At 46.1% G+C, this 16,094-nt stretch overlaps 1 pseudogene; it reads right to left on the reverse strand.

The window, feature by feature from the left end:
- Positions 1-1,235: 1,235 nt before the first annotated feature.
- LOC149462480 (uncharacterized) overlaps positions 1,236-16,094 on the reverse strand; it is a 41,548-nt pseudogene continuing 26,689 nt past the window's right edge.

Genomic DNA, 16,094 nt, shown 5'->3' on the forward strand with positions numbered 1-16,094 from the left:
TGCATCCACATGGATGTCAGATTGAGATCAGCAGCTGTGTGTGTGCAGCCGCTGCGTGCCAATTGGCATCAATGGGACAGCTTGTACAGGGATACACAGAGCACCGCTGTATACCCATGTGGGTGAACAAGGCCTGACATGGGCCTATGCTGTAATGTGCTCTGTAAGGATGAGGCCCCACTTTTTTATTATATTAATTGTTTTTATAATTTTATTGTATTTATTTTTTTGTGGGGGAGGGGGGTGGTTAGATATCAGAGGACTAAAGAAACCCTCAGAGTCCTCAATGCAACCTCAGCTGCACTGTAGATGAATAAATAGGAGTCTACTGTACAGAGGCTTCTATTCATTCATGAAACTATAGCACAGAAAACACTCTTTACTATGCTTCAGTGATGAATGAACACAGGAGTGATCGGTACTGATCACTCATTGTGTTCATTCAGGAAGGGGCTGGTAAACATAACATGCCAACCCTCCACTCTCCATCCTGAACATGACACTGATCTCCCACTCCAGCAGCAGCTACGGCCATGGGCGGGGGTAGAGGGGAAGCCGTCCAGCAGCACTGCAGGGAAGGTGCTTCAGAGGATCAGTAAGAGGTCTAAGGACAAGGGGGGAGTCTGAGCGGCAGGGGGAAATATTTAGACATTTTGATTCCCCGTGGCTCCCCTGCAGCAGCTGAAGCTGGTGGGAGGGGAGAGGAGAAGAGGCCAGCAGCAGGGAAGCTAAAGGTAGATCTGTGCTGTGGGCGAGCAATGGGTGCTGCGTGGGGGGATCGGTGCTGTAGGGGGATGTTAGAGGTGCAGGGAGCCATCCTAGAGGACAGGCAGAGGGACTGTGGAGTGGAGGGAAGCTCAGGAGACCATGAGGTTATAGCAGAAGGGGAAAGCCATGGACATATGACGTACTGACCTGGCCAGCTGGAAGCAGTTCTATAGGTCAGTACAACACCCATCCATGGCAGCACAAGGGTTAATGATCACCTCGGGGGGGTTTAGGGCACCAACATTTTCCATCATTTCATCAGCACACACCATTCCAAGGATGGACATGTTGGGTGTCTATTCAATCGGCACAACCTCATATTTAACATTTTACCCCACAAAAAAAGTAAAATCTTACATTTGTGTTCTCTAATATGACATTTATTGTATTTATTTACTGAAATTTAATCTTGATAAATCATTGAGCTTAATCATGTGAAATACAAAACTGGAACTACCCCCATTTTATTCTCCAGGGCCTCTGATATCACAGAATAGATGTTTGGGGGTTTATCTCATCTTCAGGACCAAAATCTGCATTTTCCCATGTGTGCAAAATCATGCAGAAACAGCTCTGGCAGTGAGAGGGTTAATGTGGGCTAGATGGGATCACTCTGCTGGGGTGACATTAGAGCTCCCCCTAGCTGCAGCCTGGTAATAACATTGCTGGGAGGTCTCTTCATTTCTCTGCTCCATACTTCCCGTCTTTATAGAAACGTCTCCTGACATTTGGGGGTCTATTCATAGAATGTTTGTATAGCAATTCCCTCAGTGAGAGTTCATGTCCATTCCTCCTGTGTGAATGGGGGAACCAATGTTATTAGGATCACATCTGAGCTGCTGGAATGTCTTCCATTCATGGAAAATACATTGAAAACTTCTTCTCCTGCCATCAATGGCCGACCCGGTCCCACACTTCATCCATGTCTTTGGGGGCCTCTCATCTCCTTATGGACTGTTCCTTCCATGATGAAGATCAGCCATGGAGTATATCTGAGGTGTATATCAGGGTGTGCTTCTTCCCCACATGAGAGCTGGGATGTCCAGCAACATTCATCTAGAAGACATTTCCCACACTTAAAGCACTAATACACCTCCAGGGTTGTGTGGGACCCCTGATGTACAGGAAGACAGGACTTCAGTGAGAAACATTTCCTTCACTCAGGACAGGAATATGGCTTCTCCCCCGTGTGAGATCTCTGATGTTTGTGTAGACTGGACTTCACTGAAAAACATTTCCCGCACTCAGGACAGGAAAGTGGCTTCTCCCCCGTGTGAGATCTTTTATGTTTACAAAGACTGGACCTGTCTGAAAAACATTTCCCACACTCAGGACAGGCATACGGTTTCTCCCCCGTATGAGTTCTCTGATGTATGTAAAGATTAGACTTCTGTGTAAAACATTTCCCGCACACAGTACAGGAATACGGCTTTTCACCAGTGTGAGATCTCTGATGTCTGGAAAGATCGGACTTCTGTGAAAAACGTTTCCAGCACTGAGAACAGGAATATGGCTTTTCCCCTGTGTGAGATCTCTGATGTTTATAAAGACTGTATTTTTGTGAAAAACATTTCCCACATTCAGAACAGAAATATGGCTTCTCCCCCGTGTGAGATCTCAGATGTTTGTACAGACTGGCCCTAGCTGAAAAACCTTTCCCGCACTCAGGACAGGAATGTGGCTTCTCCCCCGTGTGAGATTTTATATGCACATTAAGTTTGGATTTATAGTGGAAACCTTTCCCGCACTCAGTACAGGAGAATCTCTTCCCTGTTGGAAGGCCGGCCCGGTCCCGCACACTCTGAGGTTCCTCAGGATACAAGGAATCCGATGGTCCATCTACACTGGGTGGTGCCGGATGGACATTGGAGGGAGCCGGGTTTTCTCCTGGACTATACTGTGTGATGTCCTCATCTTCTACTTTCCAGTCTGGAGACAAAGTGAGACAATCCTCGGAGGTTTTCCTCATCTCCCGGCCATGGACTAAAATACAAAGACAAAGAGGATTACTAGACAGGAGCTGATTGGTTCCCCCAAACCAGGACTCCGCCCACATCAGGCAGCTTGGTCTCTGAGGAGCTTACAATTCCACCCTCAAGGGAACTAGGAAATGGCTCCTCTGATCTCCTACCAGGTCATTTCTTTATTCATGGACCTTAGTCAGAGAGTGAGGAAACAACCAGAACTGTCTTTTATAGGAGGGACAGTGATGAGGGGATTATAGGACGAGGGTCCCCACCCCCTCTATCACTCATCGCCATCTTCCCAACACAAGAAGTACTGCACTTCCTTATTTAGTCCATGATTTAGTCATGAAGAACAGCGGGGCTGAGCCCCACCAGAGGTCAGAGAGTGAGGATGGGGGGAGAACAACCAAGATGAAGACTGGACTGATCCTGAAGACCACCATCATTGGGGTATTGACTCCTCCCTCATTATCACTTTCTGTTTAAGGGTCCAAAGTTGGAGGATGTTATCACATTATTATCACCATGTAAAAGTCTGTGCTCCAATCACATCATCCGATATAAAATGTCCAGCTGGGAGGAAATGGGTGTAACCAAAGAGAATCCATATTATGTGTATATATAGCAGTGGGGGGAGGGGGGAGAGCAGAAGTCAGGACTATGTAATGTACAACATAGAGTATATAGTGCAGGGGTTAGGAGTATGTAATGTACAACATAGAGTATATAGTGCAGGGGTCAGGAGTATGTAATGTACAACATAGAGTATATAGTGCAGGGGTCAGGAGTATGTAATGTACAACATAGAGTATATAGTGCAGGGGTCAGGAGTATGGAATGTACAATATAAATTATACAGTGTAAGGGTCAGGACTCATAATATTGGCAATCAGTGGAAGCTTAAATGTTTCCTGTAGACAAGTTGCAGAGATCCCACACCGCTGCCTCCCATCTCCTGAGACTGCACTCAGTGACTTGGGTCTGAGACTATACAGACATATCCCTCCACCCGGCACAGGTGACAAATACTGGGAGAATTGCTATGTCACCACCATGAGGAATAAGATCAAAATCACACGCCCCAGGTGCCTAGGTCTAGTAACGTCTATAGTAAAAATGAACATTTTGCTGCCAGCTGAACCCCAGAACCTCCATAAATCCAGTCTAGATACATAAATTGTGTCTGCAGCACAGAGAAGGAAGATTATCCGAGAGAAATCCAGGAATACAGGACGGGGAACACAGCTCAGGAAAGTGACCAGGGGATTACAGGCTGATATCACCCAGTCCCCGCCCTACTCTGGACCAATCAGTGAGCAGTATGGGTGGAGGAATGGATTTAGTGTTCATGACCCACCTGTGCTGATCTCTGTAGGAGTGTCCTCCTCTATAAATGTCCCCGTTATTCCATCCTCCTCCATAGACTGCTGATCATCCCTCACATACGCCTCTTCTTCTTCTGCTTTCACCTCAAATTCTATATCGATTGGATCTCCACTCTAAATCAAGGAAATGAGAGAAAATATCATCTGTAAAATATAAACTCAAATGAAAATCCACACATCATCTTTACAAGTCCATGTTCTAGATGCTCCGTCCCACCAACCTTAAAATTGTGAGAGATGGTGTGAGCTTCCTGTGTGGAATCCCGGGAATACAGAGGACGGGGACATCTCTCTGGTGGGTTCCCATGACTGGATCCATCTGTAGGAAACACACACACTGACTGAATCCATTGTTTCTATGTGTTTATCAGATGATGGGGGATCTAGGTGGATCCTCCGTACTGCTCTCTCCTTTACAATAAAGTCTCCTCTTACCCGGTGATGTGAGGGGCGGCTGATTGTCCATCATGACGTCCTTGTAGAGATCCTTGTGTCCTTCTAAATACTCCCACTCCTCCATGGAGAAATAGACAGTGACACCCTGACACCTTATAGGAACCTGACACACACAATGATACAGTCACCATCCAGACACATCCCTTGTCTGTTACTGGAGAATGTCCCAGAATTCCCGGCACCGCTCACCTCTCCTGTCAGCAGCTCAGTGATCTCTCTGGTGACTTCTAGAATTTTCTGCATGTTGTGTCTCTCAGGGTTTAGGGAGTCACATGGAGGCACTGTGATGGTCATATGATCACCTGACTTCAGAAGAGGAAATCTCTATATTAAAAAAAACCAATAGGAATATCAGGTTAGACTCCCAGAATCCTCCTCACCTCTCCGGTCAGGTCTGTGTTTTATTAATAGAGATAAGAGTGATGTCATGTGACCTCCCAGAATCCTCCTCACCTCTCCGGTCAGCAGGTAGATGATCTCCAGGGTGAGGTTTAGTATCTTCTCAGTCATGTGACTCCGGTCCTCCTCCATCCTCATTGGTGCCATCATGTGATCTATACAGGTCTCCTTGTAGACGGATAACTTTGGGAAATGAAAGTAAGAATGATTTGGATGGTATTGGTCACACAATAATAGGATGTGGATGTGAGGGGGGAATAGGAGGGTTGCTGGACATTTAAGGACTACTCCCCCCATGGGAAGATATTTAGTCAGGACTGTTCAGTATTTGCTACACTTTGGAGGTCCCGGGACCCTCTTGTCCTGCTGCATCAGAAATCCCCTTTTCTCTGTTGGGTTTGTTTGGTCTCTGAACTGGTTTTGATGAGTTTTAGATCTGCAGACAAGGAATGATAAATACGATCCTTCCTATGACTTGTTTGCTCTGAGGCAGTGATGTGAGGTCAATGTTGGGTCATCATGAGGTCCAGGAAGGGGAACTTGATGACTATTGGCTGAAGTTGCTGGATAATCAGGATAATTGCCAGAACTCCGGCTGCAAGGCTCCAATCTCTGACAGCTTTCTGACAGGAGTGATGTCACTGTCACTCTCTGCAGTATGAGAAGGGATTGGATAGAATAGAAGGATGGTGCTGGTGGAGTAGAGAGCTGTGAGGGAGGGGTCTGGTCTCCTTCCTCCAATGGTAGCCCAGTATGGGTAGGAGGAGAATGGCAGGGGGTAGGGTCTTGTTTTCATCATTGGCAAGTATACTGTAGTACACAGGACATTGTACAGAGTGGTGGGGGGTTCCTGGGGCTCTGAATTCCAGCACCGGGCACTGCCAGAGCCTGTGTCATGGGAAGGTGTTGGAGTGTCTCCTGAAGATGTTCAGCACTGACCCCTGACTACCTTTTAGTTGATAATTCACCAACAGACCTCCTCTAAGAACAAGTGCCCACCAAGGGGCAAAGACTTCCCTTCTTCAATCCACTTGGTATCTTGGAAAATGTTATTTGACCGGTTAGATGATAAGAAGGTGAAGGTTTCTTTCCTTTCCTGGCTGGAGTTCTGTAAGAAGGTCTGGAAAATAAGTGCAGGTGGGAGGACAACCAGAGACCAAGAGCCCCCCTCCCTACCTCAGAGTCCCCATGAGCCCTACAACCTTCTCTTCCCTCAGAGACATGCTACCTGCCAACCCTATCAACCCAGATTTCACCATCTACTCTACCCCCTCAGGGGTCCCAAAGTCTCTCATCCTTAGTACCTCCTGAGAGTCCTCTCAGCTCCCCTTCATCCCTCAGACCCCTCATTTGTTTCCTCCCTCTGACACCAATGATGGAACATATTCTTCATGGCCGGCTGGGGAATGTTTTGTTCCGGGTAGAGAAGAAAAATCTGTTTGGCTGCACATCCAAAAATATAAATCACCTTTATTTGGACATATTCAAACCAGACCCTCCACAATGTATAAAAGAGGGAACATAGCACTTCAGTGGTGATTACTCTTCATTCATTTGGAATGTTTCCTTCCTCCTGAGCAGCAATGTAAGGGGCTCTATGCTCCATACTCCTGACCCCGGCACTCCATCATTGTGTTGGCTGCATAGTGTAATGATTGCCCATTGGCTGCCTGTGTAGTGTCATCATTGCCCTTTGTAGGCCATGTATGGTCAGGATGGTCCTTGTCTTGTCTATTTATTGTCAGTGCTGTTTGTTTAGAGGACCATATTACTAGAATTTATCTCCACAATGAGGAGAATGTTCCGGCCCCGGAAGTGGGGGAATGTTCTGCCCCTGAAGGGGTTCATCTGGGTTCCCACACTATATATGTGTGTATCATCATCTGCTGGAGATAAAAGACGTCACAGTGACTATGGAGGAAGAGGACGGACATGACTATGGAGGAAGAGGACGGGCGTGACTATGGAGGAAGAGGACGGACGTGACTATGGAGGAAGAGGACGGACGTGACTATGGAGGAAGAGGACGGACGTGACTATGGAGGAAGAGGACGGACAGGACTATGGAGGAAGAGGATGGACATGATGGGGGTTACTGGGTGGAAATAGGAAATCTTATTACCTCCTCTGCTGCCACTTCCAACAATGTCTACTCTTCTTTGAGCCACATGAAATGTCCTGTCTTTGTTCAGATCACTTCCTGTCTGTACCTGACATCACTTCCTGTCTGTACCTGACATCACTTCCTGTCTGTACCTGACATCACTTCCTGTCTGTATTCCATAGAGACTTCCTGTCTGGGTTTACATGAGATCCCCACCTTGTGGAGTTCAGAGGAACTGCAGCCCTCAAAATGTCTCATAATAGCCATTCCTGTATATTATCTACATAAATGACAAGGATGTAATGGTCACAGAGGAATGGTGGTGGAGATCTCTCAAAGTAAGAACACTTCCTTGAATGGTTCTATAAATAAAGAATGAATCCTGGAGGGAATAAAGCTGTAAAGCAATAAATAATATATAAACTGGGCCATCCACTTCATCCATAAAGACATTGTGATTGAAGATCTTCTAGATCACATAGAAGGAGGACTCATCCATGATTTCATACATTTGTTTGGAAGGATAGAACAATCCTCAGAAGGGAACATGTAGGATGACAGGAAAGGCTCCTGACTGGTGAGATCCTCCAAACATAATGATGACATCCATGAACTGGAGCGAGCTCGTTGGGGTGATAAAGCCAATCTGGAAACACTGTGTAGACGTTCTCCAAGAACTCAGCACACTCCAGGTGTGGAGAAAGTCTCCAGGTGGGTTTAGCCTGTCATTTATCATAGGTAGAAATGTCCACACATGGACTTCCACAGGGACCCCCGAGACTACATATAGAACCTGTACAGTGTCCCCAGGTCTCCAGGTGGGTTTAGCCTGTCATTTATCATAGGTAGAAATGTCCACACATGGACTTCCACAGGGACCCCCAGACTACATATAGAACGTATACAGTGTCCCCAGGTCTCCAAGTGGATTTATCCTGTAATTAATAATGCACAAATGTCCATATATATGGATTTACAGGGACCATCAATGCCATCTATGCATGGCTTGGATGTCTCCCATATTACTAGGAGTCCATAAAGCACATGACCACAACAAGATATAAAAGCCCACTCACTGTCATGGAACTTCAGACTGCAGGAACTTCAATCCAGTCACATTGTTCATTTTTTGCACATAAGCACCAAGTTGATAGTGGTGGATCACTTGCAATAAATGGGAGCATGGGGGAGGGGAGGGGGGAGGAATAGAAGAAGGAGAAAGAGGAAAGACCTTAGTCAAGGAGTAGGTATAAGAAGTAAGGGGGAGGGGGGTTCTCCACAATTGGGGGTATTCACTGGAAGTGTAACCACACAGCAGAGAGTGGGCAGGGAGGCCCCAGGCACAAGAGTCCGGAGATATAACAAGATTTGCACAGGGTGGATAAACAATATAGGAAAGCGATTTTAAAATCATTGACCTTTCCAGAGTGCTTTGAAGCAGTTAAAGATTTGTATTTATTTGCCTCTACGTTGGCACTGAAAGCATTACATTCTAGAAACAATAGACAAGATGATCATTGTGATGGACTGGTTAAAGCTTGGTCCCAGCTCTCCAGAAAGGAGCAGAGAGATTTGAGATTATGTTGCCCTATGGAAGGAAATTCATGGAAAGGATATTGAATAGAGATAGACTGAACACCCCCCTGTTTGGTTCACAATCGAACATCCAAACCTACAGAGTGTTCAACCACAAACTTTTAACGTGAACAATATACTGAGCGGCATCTTCCAGCATCTGAGTATGTGGTGAGATCCCGCTCAGTTACTACATTCCGGCATGAGTTATATATTAGACAGTCGATCCCCATTTGTCAGTACTAGGTCTAGAATATGATCACCTTGGGTTGGACTTTTTACTGTTTTAGAGAGCCCCATTCAGTTCTTCCATTACATCCTGCTCCTGCTTGTAATAGCAGTTTGAGATTTCCAGTTAATGTCAGGCGTGGTGACGTCACCCATAATGAAAACCTCCCCCTTCATTGCCATTTGAGTTATCTCATCAATCAAGAAGTCATTCTAATCTTCAGTCTGTCCTGGGGGTCTGTATATGACACCAATTCTAAGGGAAGATCCCTCTCTGGTTGGAAGGCAGACCCAGAGGGTTTCCAGTATTTCATTTGTTGTTTGAATTAATGTTCTCCTTATGCTATGTCCTGAGCAACATGAACCTCACATTTGTTTCAGCCTGCTGGGGACAGAAATGATCCTCAACAATGACATCTCTGCCCCCATTTCTCAGTTTAAATGCATGTCCAAAAACCTCCTAAATTCCATAGTAAGGAGCTGAGCGCCCTTGTGTGAGGGATGCAGACCATCTCTATTGTACAGCTCAATGTCAGACCACCTGATGGCATCATGACTAACACAACCAAAACCTTCAGCTTTGCACCAATCCTTTCACTAAACATTGGACTCTGCTATGCCAAGTACTTCCTCTTGTTGTCCATTATGGACAGGTAAGACCTCTGAAAATATAACTGTACACCCTAACTGTTGAAGATCCTGTCCCAAATACTGAAATTCCTGTACAGAACACACATCATTCTGGGACAAATCATTTGTGCCAAGGTACATGACACCACCAACGCTGCACTCTTCACTAGCTTTTTTGACAATTTTTAAAATACTCCTTTTATCTCTTCTAACAGTAGCACCAGGTAGACATCTAACTTCCTTTGACACTTCAGCATGATTTCCTAAAGAAACACCTCTTACAACTGAATCACCAACAAGATGATGGCTTCTCCTTTTAGGAGTCTTTTCCACAACACTTGCCTGGAATGGAACCTCAGACAAAACAGTTTCTTTTGGCAAAGCACTTTTGTTCTCGGGGTCCTACTTCCTATCTCACAATCTTCTACGTTTGCAACCTTTGGATCTGCTTCTAGCTCAGAGAACCTGACCCAACAGTTGTCCACACCGCCCTTCTCCTGCACAGTCTTTGAGGAAGAGGCGGCTTTTTGCAGGGCAGTTCAACAGAACAAATTGGCTAAGATGGCCTCCTGATCTCAGACTGCAGGGCACCAACCAATGAATATAGACAAGCAATGTCATCACGTAGGCTAGAAATCTGCATACAAATGGGACAACATCCCAGCTTCCAAAAAGCACCACGAAAAACAAATGCCAAACAAGTACTGCACTGAACTAAACCAGACATTTTAAAGAAGATTTTTCTCAAACTGAAACACAAATACTAACCAAAGATAGCCGGCTGTTTCCAAACTCCTACAGTTTTCATCTCCTGCTGATCACACTCAGCACTTCTGTCCTGCTGCACTCCTGCACTTCCGACAAGCAAAGCCTACGGAGTCAACTCTACAGAGCTGTTGTCCCTCTGAAATACAACACTAATTAGGCTCCAGTTAGGACAACAGGTCACCTCTCTTACACACGCTAATTGACAACACCAGGTAGTCTGCACATGCTAATTGAGAACACCCGGTACTCCACACACACTAACTGACAACACCCGGTACTCGACACACACTGACAACACCCGGTACTCGACACACACTGACAACACCCGGTACTCAACACACACTAATTGAGAACACCCGGTACTCGACACACACTAATTGAGAACACCCGGTACTCGACACACACTAATTGAGAACACCCGGTACTCGACACACACTAACTGACAACGCCTCATACTCAACACACACTAACTGATAACACCCAGTACTCGACATGCTAATTGATAACACCCCGTACTCGACATTCTAATTGATAACACCCCGTACTCGACATGCTAATTGATAACACCCGGTACTCGACATGCTAATTGATAACACCCCGTACTCGACATGCTAATTGATAACACCCGGTACTCGACATGCTAATTGATAACACCCCGTACTCGACATTCTAATTGATAACACCCCGTACTCGACATGCTAATTGATAACACCCTGTACTCGACATGCTAATTGAGAATACCCGGTACTCGACATGCTAATTGATAACACCCCGTACTCGACATGCTAATTGATAACACCCTGTACTCGACATGCTAATTGATAACACCCCGTACTCGACATTCTAATTGATAACACCCCGTACTCGACATGCTAATTGATAACACCCTGTACTCGACATGCTAATTGAGAATACCCGGTACTCGACACACACTAACTGACAACACCCGGTACTCGACACACACTGACAACACCTGGTACTCAACACACACTAATTGAGAACACCCGGTACTCGACACACACTAAGTGACAATGCCTCATATTCAACACACACTAACTGATAACACCCCGTACTCGACATTCTAATTGATAACACCCGGTACTCGACATGCTAATTGATAACACCCGGTACTCGACATGCTAATTGATAACACCCTGTACTCGACATGCTAATTGATAACACCCGGTACTCGACATGCTAATTGATAACACCCTGTACTCGACATGCTAATTGATAACACCCGGTACTCAGCACACACTGACACCATGTCAAGAATGGATTCAGCACTGGTGGTGGGACTCTCCTGCCGTGTGGGCTGCAGTACCAGAGCTGACCAGCGGGTGCTCTCAGCACTGGTGGTGGGACTCTCCTGCCGTGTGGGCTGCAGTACCAGAGCTGACCAGCGGGTGCTCTCAGCACTGGTGGTGGGACTCTCCTGCCGTGTGGGCTGCAGTACCAGAGCTGACCAGCGGGTGCTCTCAGCACTGGTGGTGGGACTCTCCTGCCGTGTGGGCTGCAGTACCGGAGCTGACCAGCGGGTGCTCTTAGCAGCCAGAAGCTCACAATCAGCCAAACCTGGGGCTGATTACAGAAAGGTGTATATAAGGCATGACCAGGCCTGTGCTCTGGGCCTTGGTGTATGGTTTCCCATGAGCCCCTGTATCCTGTTCCTAGTTCCTGTGAGAAGATACCTTGTTGCCGACCCTGCCTGATCCTGATTCCTGTTGACCGTCTCCTGTTCTGACTACTGGCTCATCCCTGACCATCCTTCTGCCTGATCCTCTGTACTGCGCTGTCCGTGAGTTACTGAACCCGGCTTGTGACCTTGACCATTCTCTGCCTGCTCCTTTGATACCTTGCTGCCCGCACGTTGCTGACTTGGCCCGTCTGACCACGCTCACTACTCTGCCATCCATCCATCCTGCACGGATCCAGCCGTACCTGCACATACCTCTGGCGGATCCCTCTATCACTAGCAGGTGTGCTCAGGGGCCGCGACCTGGTTCCTGTCTGCTCCAAGTCCATCCCCACCATCAGGGGCCCTGGTGAATAGCAGACTGGGACTTAGACTCTGCGCCCTGGGGAATCCTGCCCTGAGGACCGCTAGAGGTACCACCAGGCAGTTGTTACAGAACCCTACGGCCGGCCTGACCATTCCACCTCTCCAGCCCTGACTACGCCTGTGTTCCTGCACCTCCTAAGATTAGTGGAAGGTTAGTTTGCTCACTGTGCGTTTATATATATATCTGGGTGGCTAATAATAACCTGTATTATACTATACCTGAAACCTGCGTTTCCCTGTGTCAGTCCACACCTTTCTGGTCATTCCTTGATTCCTGACACACCAGGTACTGAACACATGCTAACTGACAACACCCAGTACTTGACACACGCTAATTGATAACACCCAGTTCTCCACATGCTAATTGAGAACACCCGGTACTCGACACACGCTAATTGACGCCTGGTACTCAACACGCTAATTGAGAACACCAGGTACTTGATACACGCTAATTGAAACACTCGGTACTCAACATGCTAATTGATAACACCCGGTACTCCACACAGGCTAACTGACCATGCCCGATACTCAACACGCTAATTGATAACACCTGGTACTTGACACACGCTAACTGACAACACCCGGTACTCCACACAGGCTAACTGACCATGCCCGATACTCAACACGCTAATTGATAACACCTGGTACTTGACACAGGCTAATTGACAACACCCGATACTCAACACACTAATTGAGAACACCAGATACTTGACACACGCTAACTGACAACACCCGGTACTCCACACAGGCTAACTGACAACACCCAGTACTCCACACAGGCTAATTGACAACACCTGGTACTCGACACACTAATTGAGAACACCAGATACTTGATACACGCTAATTGATAACATCCGGTGCTCAGATTGATAATCATTTTCACTGTTTGTTTTTTGTATGGCATATTAATTTGGTCAGTTCCACTTTTTGGTATATTCTTTATGGACCATTTTGAATGTATTTTTTATCAGGTCTATTCAATTGTTTTGATTTTTTGAAATCTAATTTACTTTGTTCTCTATACTACTTACAGTCCCATTGGGGGTTGTTTTGGTGCTCCCTAGTTGCTCTTGGTTCCTGGTGATTTACATCTGACCACTCTTGCTTTCTTGGATGGTACATTCCTCCGGGACCTGGAATCACGTCTCTCATCTTGGATGTCATCTATTTTACATATTGCTCTGACATATGTTGTTGTATTATTTTGGGATATGAGATAAAAATTCTATTGACCATTTGTTTATTTTCTGGTATATTTACCTATTACTGTTTACATGTTTACTAGAAAGTTTCCTTGTCTTTATGCCCCCTGAAGAGCTAAAATGCAGAATGATCGAAACACGTTGGGGTAAGTTTGTTTCCTATCTGTGTGGCCTTTGACCTTGTGCAAAGAGTCTTTATGTAAGAACACTGTCAGAGTGATGTTTCCTTTAGAATTTATGTATTTTATACAAATAATGCGTATGTAATAAAGCTGACAATTCTTTTACCACAATGTCTTTTTGGATATACAATGGTTCCTCGGTTTACGAATTTAATGCGTTCTATGGAAAAATTTGTAAACTGAAATGCAGTTTCCCATAGGAATGAATTGAAAACCAATTAATCCGTTCCCGAGGTCAGAAAAAAGTCAAAAAGAGTCTTTTATCTGTTCAAAACTGTTTATAAAATACACTTTAAAGGCATAAATCCTGTACAGGGACATGATTAATCAAGCAATAACATTTCAAACATCCAAATTCAACTTTTAAAACATGGCAAACTTCAACTGTTCAATATTTAAAAACCTTTTCAAAACAATTTCAACACTTTTTGGAAGAGAAGGAGGGCAACTGGGCAGAACTAACACAAGCAGGTTCTTTTTCATGTCTAGGCTGTTTTGGTAGAAACCTTTCCATTGCCTGCTGCCTCTGGTGCCTTTTAAGCATCCCTTAGAAAGTGGACATGATGTCGGTGTCAAAACTGTACACAAGTCTCTGGGCTAGAGCCTTATCTGGGTGGTGCTGCTGTACTAAAGTCTGTAGGTTTACCCACATTTGTCATGCCTCCTTCAGTTCCCTGGAAGAGAGCGGTTTCTCACTCGTTTCCTCCTCCTGAAATGAGATCCACTCCACCATTGCCTCCTTCTGCAGTTCCACCAGGTCCTCGGTGGTTAGCTCACGGTCATGTCCCTCCACCAGCTCACAGACATCCTCCTCAGTCACCTCCAGCCCCATGGTCCTCCCCAAGGAAACAATCTCCTCCAACACTGTTGACTCTGGTGCGGGTGCAGAAGCATCGGAGTCAGGTGTCACAACACAATCTGGCCACAGGTTGCGCCAAGCATAATTTAGGTTTCTCGGGCTGACCCCGGCCCAGGCAATGGTGATAATCTGTAGACAGCTCACGATGTCAAAATGGTCTCTCCAAAATTCATGGAGTGTGAGGCTTCATGGATCTGACATCTCAAAGCTTCACCAGAAAAGCTCCTTTGTGTAGAGTTGTTGTAAGGGTTTTCCGGCAAGGAGAATCACGATCGGGAACATGCATACGCACAGGAATTCCTGCAGGAGAATTGCCGGTTGTGCACATGCACGCAGGAATGCACACACGTGCACATGCACACGCAATGGGGGACATTCGCCAAGCAGTAACTACCTTGTATAACGTGATACACGACCTGCAGAGAAACTTCGAACATCTGGAGAGTAAACTGCTAACCGACTCTAATGCCCTCACAGACACAGATCTCACGGCAGCCTTCAATTCAGCCACTCAGACAGAGACCAGTATGATCCTTGAAACCTCTGCCCTACCAAAGCCCCGGTTGCCTACGCCTGAGGTCTTTACAGGAGACCGCCGGATGATCAGGACTTTTCGAAACTCCTGTGAGTTATATTTCTCCCTGCTCCCCAGGACCTTCTCTTCATCAAATACCAAGGTGGGATTTATCATCAAACTTCTTAGAAATGAACCTCAGTCCTGGGCCTACCATCTCCGTGAACAACATGATCCAGCCCTAACCTCAATGGACTCATTTTTTACCGCAATGGCACAAATCTATGCTGATCCCTTCCGGCGCCAAACCGCGGAAGCTTTGCTCAGTAGACTACAGCAAGGCCAGAGGCCTGTGGAAGAATATGTTACTGATTTCCGCATCTGGAGTTCGGATACTCAGTGGAACGAGTCTGCTCTCCACTATAAGTTTAGTCTTGGTCTTTCTGATACCCTGAAGGATGAGCTGGCCCGACTGGAGGTACCTACCAGATTGGAGAGTCTGATAGACCTGGCGATCCATATTGACCGTTGGATTCAGGAAAGACAGGATGAGAGGACTAACGGAAAGATTCTGATATGCTCTGAAATTGGGCCCTCTACGAATGTTGATTCATCAAAATCACCCACCAATCCAGCTCGGAGGAGCTTTTGGAGACCACAATTATCCATAGCAGAACGTCTTTGATGGCAGAAGTCCAAGCTCTGCCTCTACTGTGGTGATGTGGGTCATGTCATGGCTACCTGCCCAATAAGACCTCATAAGCCCTCCCCCAACTGTTTTTACATGATGAAACCTCAAGGAACAAGCCGGGCACACCTCTCTTTTCAATTGCAACTACAACTGGCCAAAAGGACAATCACGGTCCCAGCCATCATAGACTCAGGGGCTTTTAGTTGTTTTATGCATGCTCACTTCGGTACTCAGAATCAGATTCCACTCCGTACCAAAGCACAAAGACTTGCAGTTCATATGGCAGACGGGTCTGGTATCAGTT

The sequence above is a fragment of the Staurois parvus genome, unplaced genomic scaffold (assembly GCF_062004578.1).
Source record: "Staurois parvus isolate SC_StPar_1 unplaced genomic scaffold, SC_StPar_1.0 ptg000174l, whole genome shotgun sequence".
Taxonomy (NCBI): Eukaryota; Metazoa; Chordata; class Amphibia; order Anura; family Ranidae; genus Staurois; species Staurois parvus.